This window comes from Triticum urartu, chromosome 3A (assembly GCF_056163025.1).
Source record: "Triticum urartu cultivar PI428250 chromosome 3A, HENAU_Tu73, whole genome shotgun sequence".
Lineage (NCBI taxonomy): Eukaryota > Viridiplantae > Streptophyta > Magnoliopsida > Poales > Poaceae > Triticum > Triticum urartu.
The window spans coordinates 739,929,894-739,946,954 of record NC_141875.1 but is presented as its reverse complement, the minus strand read 5'-3'; the positions used below and the strand labels follow the sequence as shown (position 1 = coordinate 739,946,954).

Sequence of the window (17,061 nt, the reverse complement as noted above, 5' to 3'; positions counted from 1 at the left end):
CTGACAACGATCAATTAAGTGAGGTGGCCAGTATTTCATATGGCGTCTTGGTTGATCCATGCATGCCAGCCGTTATTTTCGTATCCAGGTATAGAGAAGGGAGGGATACCACGAAAAACATAGTTCTTCTTCCAAAAGATAGTGTCCTCGGTCCAAAAGAATTGAACAAAATTTGGCTATGTGCATCCTATGATACAGAAGTCGAGAGTGATTATTTTCTCTTGGAGGGCTTAGATCGGGTATATATAGTTGCCATTAATTACCCGCTTGCGCATATGCTTTTCATCACTATGTAGCTGTTGCAAGATGATTTGCATACCCATCCCATCACAGACACAATGACAAAAAGGCTCCAACAGCTACGAATACTTCCCAACGTCGACAGTCAAATGAGAATCTTGATAGCCAAGAATTTTGCTGATGGCTCCAACGAACAAAGATGGCTTTACCTCTGGTTCATATTATCAGTATAAGAAAGGCAAAAAAAAAAAAGAGCTCCGGTGATCTGCTTACTCTTTTCATCACATCACAAGGGAGATACCGTGCAAGCCATATTCAGTTTGAGCGTCCAGCAATACGCAGTGAATTATAATACGACAAAATATGAATTTCGCACCCGGCCTATTAGCTCAGCTGGTTAGAGCGTCGTGCTAATAACGCGAAGGTCACAGGTTCGAGACCTGTATGGGCCAAAATATCATTTTTCTTTTTCTAACACTATGGAAAGTGCGGAAAAAAAACAAAATTATTAGGACGGCTTCGCCCGGGTTCGAACCAGAGACCTTCAGTGTGTTAGACTGACGTGATAACCAACCACACCACGAAACCATTGATGACAGATCTGTCACCGTCCAGCAAGCCTATGATGAAATTACTCACGCACGTCGGTGAGCATCATGAAATTTGTGATGGAGGAAGGTTGATAATGACGATGGCGAGGAATTCCCCTCTCCGGAGCCCCGAACGGACTCTAGATCAGCCCTCCCGGGAGAGTTTAGGGCTTGGCGGCGGCTCCGTATCGTAAAACGCGATGAATCCTTCTCTCTTATTTTTTTCTCCCTGAACACGAATATATAGAGTTGGAGTTGAGGTCGGAGGAGCACCAGGGGGCCCACGAGGCAGGGGCGCGCCCAGGGGGGTAGGCGTGCCCCCGACCCTCGTGGACAGGGTGTGGGCCCCCTGATGTGGATTCTTCCGCAGTATTTTTTTTATATATTCCAAAAATAATCTCCGTTGATTTTCAGGTCATTCCAAGAACTTTTATTTCTGCACAAAAATAACACCATGGCAATTCTGCTAAAAACAGTGTCAGTCTGGGTTAGTTTCATTCAAATCATGCAAGTTAGAGTCCAAAACAAGGGCAAAAGTGTTTGTCAAAGTAGATACGACAGAGACGTATCAGCCACCTCCTCTTTAGTACCGGATCGTGGCACGAACCGGTACTAAAGGTTCACCACGAACCGGTACTAATGAGCGCCGCCCGCCTAGTCGTTGGAACCGGCACTATTGGTCACATTAGTGCCGGCTCAAATACAAACCGGGACTAATGAGCTAAACATTTGACCCTTTTTCTACTAGTGGAGGGTCGGAAGCAAGACGTCGAAAGAAAGAGAGGGATTTGGGACCGCGTACCTGCCCCTACCGATGCATGGTGGGCCTGGGACAAGAGCGCCGATGCCCTTTTTCGGGCATTGAGATTCGCAATGTCGCCGCCATCCAGGCAAGTTTCCAGGCTATCAAGGCCCAAGTTGCCGAATTTCTCACCAATCCCGCCCCAGCCACCGTATTCATGGCCACAGCTAGTTAGTGTTGTAGTGCGACTAATTTACTACCCTATTTATAGGGATGGAATCGATGCTTCTTTATGTGTTCTTTAGAAATTTGGATTATTGCCGAAGAATCTATGACCCAATGACATGTGGGCTTTACTTGGGGGGAATTTATGCATGCTGATTTATGGTGACTATGTGTTTGCGCACAGCCTCCGTAGCCTCCTAAACATTATGTAGCGTGCTCCATATGTGTTACGAAGGCTGCCAATATGATAACTCTGCTAGAGTTGCTCTTAGCTGCGACTTGGGGGTGAACGAGCGCTCAAAAGGAAAGGCGGCGAGAAGGAGGTGGGAAGTCATTAGGGGCCAAGAAATCGGTGTAGGTAAATGGCAAAAAAACAACGTATAATGTAAAAACAGTAATAAAAGCTAGAAATGGGGAGGATGTGCGATGTCAGTTTGAAAAAAACGATGTGGGTAAGGAGACCGTGTGAGGTAGTAGAGGGCCTGGAGGCAACAAAAACAAATATACCAACTGTGTTAAGTTTACTCTTAATGCTTGGCTCTTATTAGCATGTTTGCATAGGCAAAATGATGATATGGCATTGTAGTTATGGAAAAGAAAAAGGAGTGTTGTATGGGTCACTCTCAATGCTTTCCTCTTAGCATGTTCTAATGGGCAAAATGATGGCATGACACTGTAACTATGGAAAACAGGAAGGGGTATTGTATGTTGGTGGAGGTAAGGCTCTTGGGCTTGTTTCCCTATGAAGTGTAATTAGTGCTCTGATAATTTCTCGCTTATCTCCCTACTATTTTTCTCTTCTTCCCTTCTATCCATAACTAGGCCACAATACTAAGATTCAAAAAGATACCTACACTAATTAAATGCAATATTATCTAGATACGACATTAAGAGACAATGCATTGAAGTGGTTGTCTCTAAGAAAAAGGATTGCTACATATGAGGACACATTAAGAGATAATGCATTGGGAGTGCGCTAATACGTATTCTATAACATTTACAATAACAAATGTATATGATACGGAAAAATAATCAATGATGAATCTAATAGTATTGGTTTGGTATTGTATATGTTAATAACTATTTTATAAACTTGATTAATAAATGTGACTTTAGGCAAAACTAATACGCAGAGTACTTAAAAATGGAAGGAGATAATGATTGACGGGCGCAAAATCCGCCACTGATCAATTTCCTTAGTAATTATTGAACTTCAGTATAAGTAATGTCCAAAAAAGGCCTCCGGTTTTCCTGTGACCAGGAGGGAGATAATGTATTCAGTTCTTTCTAATGTATAAGTTGAAAAAATTTCATAAGAACAAGAGGCCTATTAGCTCAGCTGGTTAGAGCGTCGTGCTAACCAAATACACCACGAAACCTTTATGCCTCTAAATTTTACGACAGCTATGTGTTCAGTAATCTTCCAATACATCACAGAAATTTGAAAAAGAAGTTTTCAGTGGATTGTAATTGAGACCTGGGAGCAGCCACACCTTTCCCCTCTTCACTCTCAAGTTCATGGTGGATGTCCAAGTATTCCAAAGCATTGACACCTGCACTCTGAACATAAGCATAAAACAATAAAAAAATCAGAGTCTCACGCATAGCGGAGTTCCCAGACCAATAAAACAAATATTGTCGAAGCACAAAATCATTCCGACCGGCGAGCTCCTCCTCTAAATCGACAGAACAACCCAAAATCGGAGCTTCCTGCCGCTTGATTCGTAGTCGTACCCGAGGCCCGACACAGAGCTGTCGTCCCACGAGTGGTGCGACACCATCCTCGGTGCTGCGTCAGATCGATTTTTTCAACGTTGGCAAGGGTCAAACAGCGTGTCCAACTTACATCAGGGCCCACTACTTACCTGGATGTTTCAAGCAGGTAGATGAATCAACGCTTCATGCTACTTGACTTGTTTCCAATAATTCTGCTGCTCCTCCTAATAGCCCTAGCCCAACCATCAAATCAATATATTCAGGTGGGGGAAACTCCCCCCCCCCCCCCCCCCCCCCCCCCCGCGTGAACATTCAAAAAAAAATCTGCTGCTCCTAAGAGCATCTCCAGCCGTTGGCCACCCAGGGGGCGTCTAAAAGCGCCGCCTAGGGATGAGCCGGCGCAAAAAATGACCCTGTGGGCGAGTCGGTCCCCAACCGTCGGCCCCAGGGCCGCCCCAGGCGCGTATTAAAATAAAAAAAGGACTGTTCGGCAAAGTTATGATAAAAACTAGTTAAATTTCGGCCAAACATGGCAAATTTCGATGAAATTCGCGCATTTTCATTACATTAACCTAATCTAAAAAAGAAAGGGGCTGAAGTCGTCGCCGCCATCGTCGTCGTCGGCCTTCTCCTCCTTGACGCGGGCGCCCCTGCTGGACCCCTGCCCGGCGTCGCCATGGCGGACTGGCGGCGGCGCGTCGTCGTCGCTGTCGCATAAGACAATGACCCCGTCTTCATCGCGGCCGCGTCGGCGCTCCTCGAAGCGGCGCAGGGCGGCGCGCTGGCGCTCCTTCTCCTTCTCCCGGCACGCCTTCTCCATCGCAATGGAGTTCTGGCGCGCCCATTCTAGGGCCGCGTCGTCGTCGTCGAACTCCGCCTTCACCAGCGCCAGCCCCGGCTCCGTCTTCACCGGCGCCAGCCCCGGCTCCATCTTTGACTTGACGAAGCGCGGAGGAGCCGACGAGGAGGAGGCACGCCGGCCGCCCTCGTTGATGACGATGCCGACGCTGCGAGTGCGCCGACCGATTGGCGTCTCCGTCGCGGGCTCGGCCTTGACGCCGAGAAGCGCCGGAGAACCGGAGGAGTGGGAAGATGAGCGAGAGGAGGAAGACGAGGAGGAGGCGAACCTCCTTGGCGCCCATGCGGGTCGGTGTTGCGACGGGGCGGCCCCATCGCAGGATAGGTCAACGGCGGGTTGTTGTCGCCGTCGAGGTACGCCAGCACGCCATCCAGCGTGCGGCCGAGGACGCCCCACCACAGGTAATTTATACTATCTTCTCCTGCCGAACGGAGACAGCCTGAATTAAGGCCTCTTTGATTCATATGATTTTATTGTCATGACATCTTTAATCCTACAAGATTGTACTCCCTTTATTCCAAATTACTCGTCGTGGTTTTAGTTCAAATTTCGTCATGGTTTTAGTTCAAACACAACGAGTAATTTGGAACGGAGGGAGTAGCTAGTAGGAATCAGCAAGTAATGTTTGATGCATCATAGGGAAGTCACAGAAATTTGAAAAAGAAGTTTTGAGTGGATTGTAATTCGAGACTGGATTTCCTACTCCCGGGAGCAGCCACACCTCTCCCCCTCTTCAATCTCAAGTTGATGGTGGATGTCCAAGTACTTCAAAGCATTGACGACTGCACTCTGAACATAAGCATAAAACTATAAAAATTCAGAATCTCACGCATAGCGGAGTTCCCAGACCAATAAAACAAAGGATTGTCGAAGCACAACCCAAATCATTCCGAGCTCCTCCTCTAAATCGACAGAACAACCCTAAATCGAAGCTCCCTGCCGCTTCCAGGTGAGTATCGTGTCGTTGCTTAATGTTTATCTTGATGTGGCGAGGTGAGATGGGATCGATGTATCCACAAATGGATCATGTTATGAGCAAATATTTTGTTATTGCAGCCTGCCGGCCACTATCTGTTTTAATTTGCTGGGACGTGAAACTGAACACCTGATCTGTATCGAAGCAGGCTCCATGCCTCCATGAACTGATCGACCAAGCAATTTAAAGGTACAATAAGGATAGATTTGAAAATCTATGACAAGGGGCGGTGGCGCAGTTGGCTAGCGCGTAGGTCTTATAGCTAAAGCGAGTGATCCTGAGGTCGAGAGTTCGAGCCTCTCTCGCCCTAAACTTTTTGAAGGTTTCCCTTTTATTGAGTTTTTTTATTTAAACTTTTTTCCTCCAACCATCCTTTCTTCTGAAATAAAAATTTCCGCTCGCTGAATTTTGTAAACCTGTAGCAGGTTGAAATTTTCCATTTTTGGACATTTTTTATTTATTTTTCTTCTGGTTCTGGAATAAAAAGATTTCACTCGCTGATTTTTGTAAACCTGTAGCAGGTTGAAATTTTCCATTTTTGGACATTTTTTATTTATTTTTCTTCTGGTTCTGGAATAAAAAGATTTCACTCGCTGATTTTTCTAAACCTGTAGCAGGTCTGGTGCTTGTTCGTGTGTAATTGCACGAATTTCGCACCATTCATGCTGCTCTGTAGCAGGGCGAGTCTTTTCCTTGCAAACTGAAGCTGGCAAGACAACACCCGCATAGCTGCACCCACTCAGGCAGGCCTCAGGTCTTGACAACCAAGTTGAAACCTCCAGATTGCAGGTTGGCAAGCTGGCTGGCATGAACACCGATTGATTCGCCTCGCTCTGCTTGTTTAACTCTAGAACACGCGCTCCCGGTGCTGCTTCTTTCTCATGGAAAGATTATCGTGTTTTTCAATCGCAAAGACATCATTAGAGGGGACACAACGATGACGGGAAGGGCTAGAGCATTGGATCTTGATACATATGGGGTATCCCTTCTCTTCAGAATCAAACCGAGCACAACAACATATACAATGCATAATTTTTCAAAATACATACACACATGGTAAGACTTTGAGCGCCACATGACACATCAGTATATGATCAAAAATCAATGTAAGGGAGAAAATTTGTAACAATTCTCAGTTGTACATGACATGCTAGCTGGCTCATCACCGCCAGAGAAACAAAAATGAAATTAAAAAAGGAATCTTGTGTATTTGTTTTCTTTTTGTATAATAATATATGGCTTTATTATTATGTAATGGTTGCATAATGATTTGCGCACACATCACATTAAAATAAAAAACAGTGACAAAAAAGATTCCAACAAAGACAAAAATTCACAAGCATGGGCAATGAAATGGGAAACAAGACAAGGACGAAGATTTATTGCTATATTTTGTAGATGGCTCCTACAAGCAAATATGATTCTCCTACTTGCTCCCTCCGGTGATTTTTCTTTTGGTTCATCCTCTTAATTTTTTCTTCTCATCATAAGATCGATATAATTGTTTTTATCCCCATGCATACGTCCATGATTTTAAACGGCGCAAACAAAAAATTGACATGATGATGGTCGATTAAGTGAGGTGACCAGTATTCCATATAGTGTCTTGGGTGCTCCATGCCAGCCGTTATATTCCTGTCCAGGAATACAAATGGAGAAATACCGCGAAAAAGGTTGCTCTTCTTCCATAAAAGTGTACTCAGTCAAAAAATAATAATAATGCAATTTGGCTATGTGCATCGTGTGATGCAGAAGTCGAGAATTATTATTTTCTGTTGAATCACTTATAGTGGGCATATATAGTTGCTTTTATCACTACGTAGCTGTTCCAAGATGATTTGCATACCCATCCCATCACAAAAACAATGACAAAAATGCCACAACAGCTAGGAATACTTACAAACGTGGGCAGTGAAAATGGGAATCTAGATAGCCAAAGGCCAAGATTTGTTTTTGCGTTACGCAGATCGGTTTGGATCAAAGATGTTTTCTTTCCTGGTGATTCATAAGATCCCAAAAGAGTCTCTAGTGATTTTCTTACTCCCTTCTTCTCACCACGGGGGTGTACGAGTTTTACTCAGGTTATACAAATATAAATGTCTACAAGTAATGTATAATATAGCCCTTGAATAAAATTTAAAGGAGCAAAAGGCCTATTAGCTCAGCTGGTTAGAGCGTCGTGCTAATAACGCGAAGGTCACAGGTTCGAGACCTGTATGGGCCATTTTCTTTTTCTAACACTATGGAAAGTGCGGAAAAAAAACAAAATTATTAGGATGGCTTCGCCCGGGTTCGAACCGGAGACCTTCAGTGTGTTAGACTGACGTGATAACCAACTACACCACGAAACCAGTTGACGTCTTGATCGGTAAAGCTTATAAGATCGGTATAAGCGTCCAGCAATCTCCAAAGACATGCACAACATCATTCACTGTTGGTCCACTATTTTTACGAGACGGTTGTCCTTTAAATTTTGGGGGCAGCTATGCGTCCGCCGGCGGATCGTTTTAAAAGATCGGTTGGGTCGCCAGCCATCGGATCTGGTGCATGGAGTGGCCAACGGCACTCTCCATTATTGCAACACAAGCCTTGTTGTGGAAATATTTTGCAACCAGCATCGCCCTTCATTATTGCAACGCATGCCTTGTTGCACATTTTTTTTACACCCTTCATTATTGCAACACAAGCCTTATTGCGGAATTTTTTTGCAACCAAGATCTTGTTGCAGATTTTATTTTTTTGCAACTAGCAACATCCTCCATTATTGCAACACAAGCCTTGTTGCAGAATTTTTTCGCACCATAGATTTTGTTGCAGAATTCTTTTGCCATGTTATTGAAGAAGGAGCTTTTGCAACACACAGGATATTGCAGAAAAAATTGCAACAAAGATGATGTTTCAGAAACACCGCCGCCGTTGCTGACAACACCGTCGCTATTCGCACGGCCGGTGATGGTCAGGGGCGGCAAGGACGAGGTCTTGCATGCAGTCGCAGTTCCCTGAACCACGCACTAGCTGCAAAAAACAACATCATCTAGTAAGAGATTTGGGTGGGAGATTGAGAGAAGGCTTGAGAGAGACAAAACGCCATGGAAGAAAGGAAAAGGTTGAGTGATTGGTGTGGGTGAGATAAAGATGAAGGAAACTACTCCATACAGATAATGCTGGACGGGTCCCACGCAACACGCACATCGCACGGGAGAGGCGGCGGATGCTCGCGCTGGATCGGCCATCTGATCTGAATCGTTTTCCTTAAGTTTTCCATGGCAATAATTCACTGCATTATGTTCTAAGATTTATGGAGACAAACCTGCAATAAATTATAAATCGGTGCCAATGAAAGCAGAAAGCACATGGAAAAGACACACACACCCGTCCAACATGAATACATGATGCTTCAGAAATTCCCTTCTACCATGATGTATCTGGGATAGTAGTCATTAGTGAAAGAACAATAGTTATACAAACGAGTGAAGTGAAACCATCTCCAATAGTTCAACGATTCTTATCTTCAGACCATTCTGGGCGATTTATGAACATTATGGCGAATATGATTGCGACATTTATGGCTCCCACATAAATAAGAAGTTGTGCGACAGCTACAAAGTACAAATTAAATAATAAAATGGAATACGGATATATAAACAAGAATTAATCCCAATGAAAAGGCAGAATAAATAGGGTCGGTAACTAATACTACTTGTAAACCCCCTAGTAGAAGAAGAAATCCCCCAAATAGCATAAGAATCTGATATATTGGTCTAGATAAATCCACTATGGATAATACTAAATTAATAGTTTTAAATTTTTCATGAGCTAACTAAAACTAAAGGATTCAAGAGGAAAAACGGATCAAGATAAATTTTATGTGTATAAGCTGTATATAGTTAGAAATTATATTATATCACGAAAATCTAGTATGATTCGGACTAAGAAATAATTTCCAATAAGCAGTAGTTATTTTTAGTTTAATAAATAATAATTATTTTTTATAACAAAAAAGGCAAAATCAAAGTTTAGTAATCAGTAGTTGTTCTTGAATTCAAAGATTTTTCTTTGTTTATTTTACGTTCAGAAAAATTCCTAATTGTTTGAACTATGTAATCTCCCACTATGGAGAGGCGAGACTACGAACCAACTTTGTGTTTATCGATACGTACAGTACACCCATATATGGATTCTCATCACAACCTGCTATTATCTGTTTTTATATCGGATGGATTGGTTTGCTGGCCAATGAACCTGCATAAAAGAAGTGCAAGGGCTGGATCAGATGGTGGTCCATTTGTGCCCCCAAAGTACACTTTGATGGAATGATGGATCCTTGAGAAGTAGGCTCCATATTTTTGCATTTTTCTTTTCTTTTCTTGAGAACCATGGGGTCGTTGGAATCATTAACTGATTGGTTGATAGTTATTATCACTGTGTCGGCCATGAAATGAACAAGATGAGCTTGCTGCTGTTGCATGAGCTTTGCTGAAATCGAAATGTACAGACACCGTTTAGAATCTCTCGCGGTTGCATACGTAAAACTGGTGCTGGGAATGAACATGAGTAGAATCAGATCACTAACTGATGCCTCGCAGCTGGAGACTGGACCGTGACACCACACTATTTTACTGGCTTCAGAGATAACATTTATAACTAACTTTTGATAAAAAGAAATATCACAATGGGGCGGTGGCGCAGTTGGCTAGCGCGTAGGTCTCATAGCTAAAGCGAGTGATCCTGAGGTCGAGAGTTCGAGCCTCTCTCGCCCCATTTTTTATTTAATATTTTGCTGGCATTAAATTATTTCCCTTTTGGCTCCTAGTTAAAAATCTTTTGGTGGCTTAAAAAATAAGCCGCTTTCCCCAGCTTTTTTCATAAGCCGTCTCTCTTATACATTGAGAATTTTAAACTAGTTATGGGATAATTAAATTAGAAGCCTCGTCAAGTTGGCCCTATGTCTGACCTTGTTACGACTTTTGCTGTTGCTTAGCTCGTATGCAACCACGAAACTTCTTGCCAGCTTTTTTCTTTTTTCATTTTCCCGTACGATGGATTAGGCAGGCGGTACTGCAATCAAGAGATAACGGAACATCAAAACTAAAGATTAAAAAAAGATGATAAAGGAACAACACCTAGGAAGGATAAAACTTCAGGCCATGCTTCCACGGTTCTTGTACCAAATCCAGTCCTTGGTGCCCTCTTAAGTTCTTATGTTTTGCCGTCGAGTTAAATATATATATAACCCCCTAGACTTCCAGATTTCGACCATATCACCCCCTCAATTCAAAAACGGGTACTTAATCGCTTGAAATACCGGACAAAACACCCCCAAGGCACTTCTTAAGCGGTTTCTGACGGTGATGTTGGTAACGTGGCGCGAACCAAGACAGAGAACACGGCTAGACCGGCCACATCGAGCGCATCCGCTCAGCCTCCTGTTAAAGAACTCAACTATAAATAACTATTAAATAAATAGAAGTGGTGAAGTGCCCTAAGGAGGGAAGGGGGGGCATATGCCCCTTTTCATGTTGATTTTGTGTTCTGCAAATCAATTTTTTTGTAATTTATTTAATATGTAGATATATTGGACCCTTAATTAAGATGGGCCTTAGGCCGCCACACCTTTTGCCATAGACATTCAGATTTCGACCATATGACCCCCTCAATTCAAAAACCGGGTACTTAACCTCCCAAACTTTGAAATACTGGATAAAACACCCCCAAGACACTGCTTAAGCGGTTTCTGACGGTGGTTTTGTGACGTGGCGCGAACCAAGACAGAGAATATGGCTGCACCGGCCACATCGAGCGCACACGCTCAGCCTCCTGTTAAAGAACTTAACTATAAATAACTATTAAATAAATAGAACATGACAAAGTGCCCTAAGGAGGGGGGGATATGCCCCTGTTCGTGTTGATTTTTTGTTCTGCAAATCAAATATTTTGTAATTTATTTAACATGTAGATATATTGGACCCTTAATCAAGATGGGCCTTAGGCAGCTGCACCTTTTGCCATGGCCTAGGGGCAACCCTGGCGTCCGAATGGCGAGGACGGGCAGCGCGCGCTCTTATGGTCGATAGCGTTGGCCGGGAATAGACGGGGCATGTGTGGAAGCAGTGCGCTCAGCGCGGCCACCACCATGATGAGGAGTGGTTGGGAGAGACCCAATGCAAGCGGTCGGTGCAGTGACGTTTTCGGCCTTACCTCATGGCCACATTAGCGCAACGGTCGTCAAAACCACTTAGCAGGGTATCATGGGGTGTTTTATCCGGCATTTCAAATTTTGGGGCACTAAGTACCTGGTATTTGAGTTGAGGGGGGTGATGTGATCGAAATCTGGAAGTCTAGGGGGGCTATATACATTTAACTCTTTTGTCGCCCCACCTGCTACTCTGTTCCTGAACCACAAAGGTGTGAGAAGGACAAGGTAACACTTGTGTGTTCATCCCTCATGTGCCTAGGATCAAGTCGAAATCGCACATATATTCCCTCATGTGTGTTCATCCCTCTCTCAGTAAAGCACCCACTCCAGTCTAGTAACTAGAACACGTCACATGATAACACATACAACAAATGTTGTCGGTCGCTTGTTTCACATGCAAAGATTCTCCTATTTTTCAATCATAAATTTTATTAGAGAGGACAAGAGGATGAAGACTTTGCTTCACAGGCAGTTGTTCAGACTTGGCTTGTACGAGTTCCTGTGAACCTGTTGGCACGTGACTTGTAGTAGTAGCCTGCGCAAGTGGGCTGGCAACATCAGATGACTTCTTTGTTGGTGATGCTCCTTTGAGTACCGAGTTGTCATTTCCACGATGCAAACCCAAGGTCTTGCTTTTATTGGTTGTGTCTGACAGTGACCTTGTTGAAGACATTGTTTTGGGAACGTAGTCTTTCTCCAGGGTGAAAACCTATGATATTTGATCAGGCGCCGACAAACGTTCGTGCATTGTTTCCTTCCTGGCTTCCTGGAGGCATTGCTTTTGAAGAACCTTCTTTGTAGTATGGGTGCTGTCTTTGGTGGTGGTTAGAGTACTGCTACTGTGGGTGATTGATCATCATGGCAGGGTATTTTTTTTTTCGTTTCTCAATCTTTTTTGGTTGTGTGCATGCTAGATGTCCTTTTTAGACATCTTGTTGATGCAGAGACTAGATGTAATTGGTATCTACTTAATATTAATATATTCCCCTTTTGAAAAATGATGGAAAGGGTTATGAGCATTTGATCTTGTTACATATGGGGGTATCCCTTTTCTCAAGAACCAAACCAGGTACAACAACATACAGTACACAATTCTTCAAAATGCATACGCACGTGTAAGACTTTGAACGCCACATAACACATCCGTACGTATATGCTCAAATATCTTTACTTCTAATGGAGCAGTTGGTAGTCTCCGCCGGTCAATTTTCGTCCCACTAGAGATGGTTTTTTTCGTCCTCGATCCCACCTCCCGCATCCCATCGATTCCCCCCTCCGCCCTCGAACCAGAAAAAAACGGTATGCTCCCACAATGTCCAGTGCTAAACCCTCCGGTTGATAAAAGAACTCGTTCTGAAAATAATCTACGAAAATAAACCTACAAAAATTAGCCAGACGCTCGCACCCAAATCCTTGTGCCCTCGATGCACTTGCCCACCGCCGCTCTCCTCTGCACCAACCCCAACCCCGCTGCCGCCTCAATCCCACCGCCGCCGGGTTCCTCCTCCTCTAGCGCCGCCGCTCTAGCCCCTCACCTTCTTAGCCTGGATCCGCGCGACAAGGTGTTGGGGCTATGGGAGAGAAGGCTCCATATCGCGCGACAAGGTGAGGGGCGCCCAGATCCGCAGCGGCACCACCACGCCCTCGTCCACCTGGCCCTCGAGGTCAGCCATGAAGGTCCGGCCCGACCAATGGATGGATGGGGATGAAACCCTAGCCCAAAACCCACCCATGGATGGATGGGGATGGGGTGACGACAACGGCGGCGACGGCCTTCTCTCGGTGCTTGCTGATGTGGTGGACATCGACGTTGGTGACGGGTTGCAGCACGTAGACATCAAAGGTACTGACGCCCTCCATCCTCCTGTTGGGGATCGTAGCAGAAATTTAAAATTTTCTACGCATCACCAAGATCAATCTATGGAGTAATCTAGCAACGAGGGGAAGGGGAGTGCATCTACATACCCTTGTAGATCGCTAAGCGGAAGCGTTGCAAGAACACGGATGAAGGAGTCGTACTCGCAGCGATTCAGATCGCGGTTGATTCCGATCTAAGCGCCGAACAACGGCGCCTCCGCGTTCAACACACGTGCAGCCTGGTGACGTCTCCCACGCCTTGATCCAGCAAGGGGAGAAGGAGTGGTTGGGGAAGACTCCATCCAGTAGCAGCACGACGGCGTGGTGGTGAAGGAGGAGCGTGGCAATCCTGCAGGGCTTCGCCAAGCACCGCGGGAGAGGAGGAGCACTTGGGAGAGGGGGAGGGCTGCGCCAGAACTTGGGTTGCGGCTGCCCTCCCACCCCCCACATATATATAGGGGCAAGGGAGAGGGGGGCCGCTCCCCTCAGATCCAATCTGAGGAGGGGGCGCCGGCCAGGGGGGTTGCCTTGCCCCCCAAGGCAAGTGGGGCGCCCCCCTTTAGGGTTCCCCCAAACCCTAGGCGCATGGGCCCTAGGGGGGAGGCGCCCAGCCCACTAAGGGGCTGGTCCCTCTCCACACACAGCCCATAGGGCCCTCCAGGGCAGGTGGACCCTCCCGGTGGACCCCCGGAACCCCTTCGGTGGTCCCGGTACAATACCGGTAACCCCCCGAATTGTTCTGGTGACCGTATGATGACTTCCCATATATAAATCTTTACCTTCGGACCATTTCGGAACTCCTCGTGACGTCCGGGATCTCATCCGGGACTCCAAACAACATTCGGTAACCACGTACATCTATTCCCTATAACCCTAGCGTCATCGAACCTTAAGTGTGTAGACCCTACGGGCTCGGGAGTCATGCAGACATGGCCGAGACAACTCTCCGGTCAATAACCAACAGCGGGATCTGGATACCCATGTTGGTTCCCACATGCTCCACGATGATCTCATCGGATGAACCACGATGTCAAGGATTCAATCAATCCCGTATACAATTCCCTTTGTCTATCGGTACGATACTTGCCCGAGATTCGATCGTCGGTATCCCGATACCTTGTTCAATCTCGTTACCGGCAAGTCTCTTTACTCGTTCCGTAACACATCATCCCGTGATCAACTCCTTGGTCACATTGTGCACATTATGATGATGTCCTACCGAGTGGGCCCAGAGATACCTCTCTGTTACACGGAGTGACAAATCCTAGTCTCGATTCGTGCCAACCCAACAGACACTTTCGGAGATACCAGTAGTGCACCTTTATAGCCACCCAGTTACGTTGTGACATTTGGCACACCCAAAGCACTCCTACGGTATCCGGGAGTTGCACAATCTCATGGTCTAAGGAAATGATACTTGACATTAGAAAAGCTTTAGCATACGAACTACACGATCTTGTGCTAGGCTTAGGATTGAGTCTTGTCCATCACATCATTCTCCTAATGATGTGATCCCGTTATCAACGACATCCAATGTCCATGGTCAGGAAGCGTAACCATCTATTGATCAACGAGCTAGTCAACTAGAGGCTTACTAGGGACATGGTGTTGTCTATGTATCCACACATGTATCTGAGTTTCCTATTAATACAATTCTAGCATGGATAATAAACGATTATCATGAACAATGAAATATAATTTATTATTGCCTCTAGGGCATATTTCCAACAGTCTCCCACTTGCACTAGAGTCAATAATCTAGTTCACATCGCCATGTGATTAACACTCGCAGGTCACATCGCCATGTGATCAACATCCAAAGAGTTTACTAGAGTCAATAATCTAGTTCACATCACTGTGTGATTAACACTCAATGAGTTCTGGGTTTGATCATGTTATGCTTGTGAGAGAGGTTGTAGTCAACGGGTCTGCCATATTCAGATCCCTATGTATTTCGCAAAACTTTATGTCAATATCGTAGATGCTGCTACCACGTTCCACTTGGAGCTATTCCAAATTGTTGCTCCATTATACGTATCCAGTATCTCTACTCAGAGCTATCCGGATAGGTGTTAAGCTTGCATCGACGTAACTCTTTACGTCGAACTCTTCATCACCTCCATAATCGAGAAACATTTCCTTATTCCTCTAAGGATAATTTTGACTGCTATCTGGTGATCCACTCCTAGATCACCTTTGTACCCTCTTCCCAGACATGTGGCAAGGCACACATCCGGTGCGGTACTCAGCATGGCATACCGTATAGAGCCGAAGCATAGGGGACGACCTTCGTCCTTCCTCTTGCTTCTGCCGTGGTCAATCTTTGAGTCTTACTCAACTTCACACCTTACAACTCAGGTAATAACCCCTTCTTTGACTGATCTATTTTGAACTCCTTCAAAATCATGTCAAGGTGTGCGTTCTTTGAAAGTATCATCAGGCGTCTTGATCTATCTCTATAGATCTTGATGCCCAATATGTAAGCAGCTTTATCCAGGTCTTCCTTTGAAAAACACTCTTCAAACAACCGTTTATGCTTTCCAGAAATTCTACATTATTTCGGATCAACAATATGTCATCCACATATACTTATCAGAAATGTTGTAGTGCTCCCACTCATTTTCTTGTAAATACAAGTTTCTAGCAAACATTGTATAAACCTAAAAGCTTTGATCCCTCCATCAAAGCATATATTCTGACTTCGAGATGCTTGCTCTAGTCCATAGAAGGATCACTGGAGCCAGCATACCTTTTAGCATCCTTAGGATCGACAAAACTTTGATTGTATCACATACAACTCTTTCTTACAAAAACTGGTAAGAAAACTTGTTTTTGACATCCATCTGTCAGATTTCATAATCGAAAAATACAGCCAATGCTAACATGACTTAAGCATCGCTATGGGTGAGAAATTCTCATCGTAGTCAACTCCTTGAACTTGTGAAAAGACTCTTTCCCACAAGTCGAGCTTCATAGATGGTAACATTACCGCCCACGTCCGTCTTCTTCTTAAAGATTGATTTATCTCAATGGCTTGCCGATCATCGGGCAAGTCCACCAAAGTCCATACTTTGTTCTGATACATGGATCCTATCTCGGATTTCATGGCTTCTAACCATTTGTCGGAATACGGGCCCACCATCGCTTCTCCATAGCTCGTAAGTTCATTATTGTCTAACAACATGATATCTAAGATACGATTACCGTATGAGGGAGTCCTGGATTAGGGGGTGTTCGGATGGCCGGACTATACCTTCAGCCGGACTCCTGGACTATGAAGATACAAGATTGAAGACTTCGTCCCGTGTCCGGATGGGACTTTCCTTGGCGTGGAAGGCAAGCTTGGCGATGCGGATATTCAAGATCTCCTACCATTGTAACCGACTTTGTGTAACCCTAACCCTCTTCGGTGTCTATATAAACCGGAGGGTTTTAGTCTGTAGGACAATTTCATCATACAACAATCATACCATAGGCTAGCTTCTAGGGTTTAGCCTCTCTGATCTCGTGGTAGATCTACTCTTGTACTACCCATATCATCAATATTAATCAAGCAGGACGTAGGGTTTTACCTCCATCAAGAGGGCCCGATCCTGGGTAAACATTTTGTCCCTCGTCTCCTGTTACCATCCGGCCTAGACGCACAGTTCGGGACCCCCT

The 17,061-nt window shown here is 44.9% G+C and overlaps 6 non-coding genes across 6 annotated transcripts; 4 read left to right on the top strand and 2 right to left on the bottom strand.

Moving 5' to 3' along the window:
* Positions 1 to 618: 618 nt before the first annotated feature.
* On the top strand, positions 619 to 692 carry TRNAI-AAU (transfer RNA isoleucine (anticodon AAU)). Its single transcript has one exon. It is a non-coding gene; the product is annotated as a tRNA-Ile (tRNA).
* Positions 693 to 754: 62 nt separating this feature from the next.
* Positions 755 to 828, bottom strand: TRNAV-AAC (transfer RNA valine (anticodon AAC)). The gene has a single exon. It is a non-coding gene; the product is annotated as a tRNA-Val (tRNA).
* Positions 829 to 5,571: 4,743 nt separating this feature from the next.
* On the top strand, positions 5,572 to 5,658 carry TRNAI-UAU (transfer RNA isoleucine (anticodon UAU)). The gene is given in 2 exon segments: positions 5,572 to 5,609; positions 5,623 to 5,658. It is a non-coding gene; the product is annotated as a tRNA-Ile (tRNA).
* Positions 5,659 to 7,498: 1,840 nt separating this feature from the next.
* TRNAI-AAU (transfer RNA isoleucine (anticodon AAU)) lies at positions 7,499 to 7,572 on the top strand. The gene has a single exon. It is a non-coding gene; the product is annotated as a tRNA-Ile (tRNA).
* A 53-nt stretch (positions 7,573 to 7,625) lies between these two features.
* Positions 7,626 to 7,699, bottom strand: TRNAV-AAC (transfer RNA valine (anticodon AAC)). The gene has a single exon. It is a non-coding gene; the product is annotated as a tRNA-Val (tRNA).
* Positions 7,700 to 10,022: 2,323 nt separating this feature from the next.
* Positions 10,023 to 10,109, top strand: TRNAM-CAU (transfer RNA methionine (anticodon CAU)). The gene is given in 2 exon segments: positions 10,023 to 10,060; positions 10,074 to 10,109. It is a non-coding gene; the product is annotated as a tRNA-Met (tRNA).
* The last annotated feature ends 6,952 nt before the right edge of the window (positions 10,110 to 17,061 follow it).